Here is a 6,000-nt window from a genome sequence, read left to right as displayed (position 1 = left end):
AGAACCACAGAAGGCATGCCAGGATCATTGGAGGGCATTGGAGTGTGCCCGCATGGGATGAGCGGGCTGGGCACAGGGGCATTGGTAACCTCACTTGACCTGGGGATCTACTCAGGGAACCCAGGGATTGCACTTGGCGGTTCCCTACCATTGGACCAGGCGTCCCACATTTTCAATATGCGGAGACGCAACATCTTATTCTCTTTAGCAGCTGCAGAATAGCCGATGTCGGGCTATCTCAGGACCGATGATTGGTAGATTGATTGCGGAGACCATCTGTGCCTTTGGATCTTGTGAAGAAGGGGAAGCTAGACTACCAACAAAACTAACCACCAAAACCTAGCTAATTTGCACACCCAACAACCTTGTTAGTTTTGAGACATTTAACATATAGGAAATCGTACATTGGGATGCAATGCACCTAACAGTTAAACGCTTCTACTATGTGATTGAACGGTTGCATGTTTCATCCCGGCCTTAACTAACTCTCTTTTCACTCAATATCTCTTTTCTTTTATTTATGTCTCTCTTAATCACCCTTGATTGTTTTCATTCCATTTTTGTCGCTCTTTTTTTTCATTTCGCTTTTGTCGCTTTTTTTCACTCTTTTATTTTTGTCACTCACTTTTTTTCACTCTTTTGTTTTTCACTCAATTTTTCTCTTTTTTCAGTTTATTTTTCACTCAGTTAATTTTATGGCGATGATCGAATTCCATGGGGATTGCCTACGTATCATGACCCTGCATGAATCAGATCTTGCGTAGTTCGGAAGAAATCAGGAATAAAGTACACAAACTAACTCTCGTTTTTTTACTCATATACAAATAACTCCACGAAAGCTCCTCACAAGGAAAATATTTTCGGATTTTTTTTTGGTAGAAAGAAAGATTTCTTTTTTGGATTTCAATTTTTTTATTGAATTGTTGAAAGTGAGACTTCTAAAGAAGAGCGATTTTTTTTGATTTTTTTCATTTTGTTTTTGGAATTGTTGAAAGAAAGAATTAAAAAAAAGATTTTTTTTCGTTTTTAAAGTTTCTTTTTTTTGGAATTTTATTTTTGGAATTATTTGAAATAAACACTTCTAAAGAAGAAATAAAATATTTTTGAATTTTGAATTTTTTTTCTTTCAATTTTCGAAAGAAAAGCTTCTGAAGCAGAAAAAATATATATTTTGGAATTCAACTATTTTTTTTTTGGAATTTTCAATTTTTTTTCCCTTTTCATTTATTTATTTTTTTGTGATTTTTGAAGAAAAAAAAAATCCTGAATTTGATTTTTTTTTGTGGAAGAAAGACTTATAAAAGAAAAAAAGAAGAAAATATTTTAGATTTTTTTTTGTTTTTTTTTAAAATTGGGGTCTCTAAGAAATTATTTTCTAAAGAAGGAAGTAAAGGGAAATATATTTGGATTTTTTTAAAAAAATATTGGGGGACGGAATCGATGAGGTTTGCCTACGTATCTCACATCCGGTGAGAATCAGACCCGCGTAGTTCGGTTAAATTAACTAAAAAAAACTATTTTAAAAATTATAATTTTAAAAATCCTCCAAAATTTTATATATAAAAAAAATGGGTACTTTATGAAAACTTGGGGGAAATTTTCTTTTTCTCTCTCCTCTGTTCAATCAATCTATCCTAAAGTCGGTCAACATTTGAGTGAAGCCTACCAAATAATGTTACATATAGCACATAAAGATGAACATGTTGGTCTGAAAAATAGGTACATGTCTAGACGGGCCCGACCCCTGTGCCGAGTCCCGCTAAGTCCAATGCACATGATGCAAATAAAGCGTAGCCTACTAGAGATATTCATTGTTTTGTTCTTCTAAATTTTCAAATCCTAAAGGAGATGGTATCTAGACCTAGCTTACCCGGGTGGACAACCCCAGCCGAGGAGAGTCAAGCATCACCAGTAGTAGAACAACACTGGCTAGCTAACGGCTCTCCCGCCTAAACATGTGTGATTAAATCCTTCACCAAAAGCTGGTAGGCTAACTGGCTTTATCTCAAGACAGAAATTTTGTGATGCTGGTAGACAAACACAACATAACTACCTATCAGAAGACTCAGAGGGGTGCGAGAGAGTATACAATTTATATTACAGTTCAAATAATATTAAAGCGGTAAATAGGCGACAAATAGCACATTATGCTCCCAAACACAATAATACCCAAGACATGATAAAAGCCAAACAAAAATCAATATACAAAGCTCGAATTCTTATTAATAGCCCCAGCAGAGTCGCCAGAGCTGTCACGCCCCTTTTTACCCCTCCAAGAGATAAGTGTAAAATGTTATGGATTGTGGGTTAAAGAGTTTTTCCAATTAAAGTGACAAATTTGAAATAAGGATTATTTTATTTACAGAGTCGCCACTTGAAATTGATTTTTGTCGGTGTTCCAAGTCACCTTTTATTTGAATCCCTATTAAAAGGAAGGTTTGACTCTATTATTATTGGTCTATGAAAATAAAGTCCGGGTAAGGAATTTTGTTGACCGGGGAGAAGGTGTAAGGCATTCCCCGAGTCCCGGGGTTCTAGCGCGGTCGCTTTATTGACTACATTTGGCTTGAATTAAACTTGGATAAACTGTGATTTATTTGATTTTTACACTTTTCTTATGTTCGCTTTTATTTATTAAAAAAAATTAAAGAAAAGATTTGAATAATAATCTACAACTTAACTAATGAGAGAAAATTATTGGTATGAGTACTAATTTAAAAGATGAGACTAATGAGAGAAAATTATTAATTGACATTGCTTAAAATTAGTAAGATGTGGGCTTGTCTTGACATTGAATGAGGCAGCCCACTATTGGGTTGATGGAGTCAAATGGGCGCATGTCCAAGACAAAATCCAAAAGCCCATATGCTTTTGGACTTTAAATCTGCAGATATGGCATCTTAAAGCTATGTTACAGATTTTGCCCTATCTTGCTATTTGCAATCTGTAGCCAACTATTTACAAAAATAAGTTTACAGATTGTCTTTCTAATCTATAACTTAACTACCTTACTAAATAAGTATTTTTAAAAGATAAAAAAAAGATTATTGGGACTCTAAAATATAATAATAATAAAAAATAAAAATAAAAACTTAGCTTGGTGACAACAAAGGGACAAACATAGCTACAAGTGTTCAAATTTTAATAAATATGTTCCTTTCAGACAACCAAATGCCTAGTAGAATTATATCTAATGTTTTGCAAAAAATAAAAATAAAAATAATTAAAGATGCTTAACACAATTTAATTAACTAACATATCGTTATAACATTATCAAACATTCAAGAGCATATAAAAATGAATTACAATAGAAGGATGAAGCTACTAATATTTCCAGCATCATTATCTTTCATTCCAACTCGATTTTATGAGTTTATATGGTCCGAAAATTACCTGGACAGCAGAAAGAAGAACAAATACATCAGAGTCAGCTATTTCCAAAATCAACAGCAAAATAATTAAACGGGCATCAACAACAGCAAAAGACAGTGACAACTGGCAGATTCAAACCCAAGAAAATAAACTAGAAATACCCCAGCAAAACAGTACAATTATGTAACTCCAGAAAATTCTTTCAAGACTACTCTATTTTCCTTAAACAAATTTTTCACTTAAGAATCAACTCACAAAAGCTGCTAAGGGATATTATAGCTACTGATTTTTTTCTTCTCTTTTTGTGTGTAGATCTCCCTCTAGTCAGATGGAGTGTCCTACTTTTTATATCAAAACAACCAGCTATTTCAAAAAATTAAAAATCAATCTTTTTGACAGATTTTTCTACAAAATCTGCTCTTAAATTCAAAAATCAAGACTTTCTGGTTCAAATCTTGTCAAGTATTTCAAACAAAATCTGTTCTCCACTATTCAAAGACAAACTTTTATTCAAACACTGTCCAAAAGTCTACATTTTCTTACCAAACAATTTGACTTTTGAGTGTTATACTCAAAGAGTCTTGAAGCAGTAAATAAACAACCAAACAAGTACCATATACTCTTACGTATTCTTCACTACCTCACTTTTATCAATACAAAACTATTTTACTACTTCAACAAGTGCAAAAATAGAAAATTTAACATTTCAAACTTCAAAAACTAGTGCTAAAATAATTAATAATAGACAAAATAAAATCTGGAAAAAAAAATCAACCACGAAAAAGAATAGGATTTTTAACATTTTACAATTCAAGTGGACGAAAAAATGGTGGTATGCCAAAAGAGGGTGTTCGGGGAGGTCGCCGGATTTTCAGGATGAAATTGGCATCAATAGCTAGGTCTTGAGGAGCTCTATCTATTGATGTAGGTATTGTGGGGTGGTAGTGGCCGGAGCTTCAAGAATTTGGGCAAAAAAGTGGCGGTTAAAACTTCCTAGATCTAAGATTCAAGGAGTTTGAGAGGGTTTTGAAGGATTTGGTTTGGAGATATGGAAAGAGGAGGTGTTGGAGATTACATGGTGAAATTTTGAGATGGTTTGGAGGTGGTCCGCCGTCGGTGGGCGATTTTCGGCGGCGGTGGAGGGGCGGCGGTTATGGAGAAAGAGAGAGAGAAGAGAGAGAGAGAGGAGAAAATAATTATAGGAGAAATGGGGGCAAAATTTCAGCATTTCTAAATCTTAAATACCTAGTTGGAAGATTGATTGTGGACCATTGGATGAGGGAGGGATGAATGGATGAGATTTAATCTTGATTCACTGAGAATGAAACGACGTAGTTTTGAGGCAAAACTACGTAGTTTCGGACCCTTTCAATGGCAACCCCTTATCTTGCACTCTTGGCCATTTTATCTTTCAAATTTAGCCCAATTTCTTCCTTATTCAAACTTACTAAACTAAATTTTATACAAACAAATAAAATAATTAAATAACTTATTCCAAGGATCAATTAACTAAATTAATTCACCTATTGAACATTTAGTTAATTTCTAAAATGCGCAAATGAAGAAAAAACTATTTTTGATATTTTTATGATCGGAAATACGTAATTAAACACACAAAATTGAAAAAAACTATTAAATAATAAAAACACTAATAAATTTAGGAGGTGTTAAAATAACGCAAAAATTAGGTATTCACAACTCTTACCGGTAAAACTTTAAATCACTTGAAGAATAAATTTAAATTCAGAAAGATGGATGTGAAACTTATATACCTGACGTTGTTCTATAGACAATATTAATTTATCTCTATACATTTAAAACTTTCCAAATTAAAAACAAAAATAATATACCTTTTGTGATTAGGCTTGAGGTTCCAAAGTATATTAAATCGTCCATAGAAATATGTTTCATAATTAGTCTCTTCACTAACTTTGCCTCAATACTTCAACATACCAATTTCTTAAAATCAAAACCAAGTCTTTGGTCATTTAAACATCCTATCAATACATAAAAGATAATATACTAAGGTTAACCAAACGTTTCCTAAGAAATAGATTATGAACATTTAGTAAAATTATTTCTGCCATATGGCTCGAATAAGTATCTCATTAGCATGCGAAAATCTAATTACTTTTAAGTTCTTTCTTAATGACCAACAAAAATGCAGCCCTTGTCAGTTTCAGGTACTATCCTTAATAAATTGGATACTATAATTTCTCAACTACATAAACACATGAAATAAATGTAAAGGAGAAAAATAAATGAGTATAATGCATGAAAAATATATCTAGCACATTAGCATCCAAGTCCTTTCATGTACTTGATCTGGATGTGGAGATTGGCTTCTATCTAGCACATTAGCATCCAAACAATTGACACTAAAATTATTTTTAGCCATAGTAGACCCCTTTAAAAATTAAAAGGACATACAAAGGAAAAAATAATATTGGTCTAGAGCAAATTAAACAATAGGGCAGTTAGCTATTCAAAAATACCATGATATGATGAAAGCCCTTACCAGAGAGTTTTGAGTCTCCTTGGACAATTCAGAATTTTGGGTGTGCCAACGACAAAGATACTTATAGTTTTTAAAAAAAATACATAACACTGTTAACAATTAATAATTTT

General features: G+C 32.7%; 1 long non-coding RNA gene across 1 annotated transcript; it reads right to left on the bottom strand.

Annotated features, from left to right (window-relative positions):
• Positions 1–3,121: 3,121 nt before the first annotated feature.
• LOC104228525 (uncharacterized) lies at positions 3,122–4,580 on the bottom strand. The gene is made up of 2 exons (XR_711353.2): positions 4,180–4,580; positions 3,122–3,393 (listed from the first exon to the last, which is right to left on the bottom strand). It is a non-coding gene; the product is annotated as an uncharacterized lncRNA (long non-coding RNA).
• Between the last annotated feature and the right edge of the window lie 1,420 nt (positions 4,581–6,000).

The sequence above is a fragment of the Nicotiana sylvestris genome, chromosome 2 (genome assembly GCF_000393655.2).
Source record: "Nicotiana sylvestris chromosome 2, ASM39365v2, whole genome shotgun sequence".
NCBI lineage: Eukaryota > Viridiplantae > Streptophyta > Magnoliopsida > Solanales > Solanaceae > Nicotiana > Nicotiana sylvestris.
Note: the sequence above shows the minus strand (reverse complement) of the source record. Positions and strands in the feature narration are given on the sequence as shown.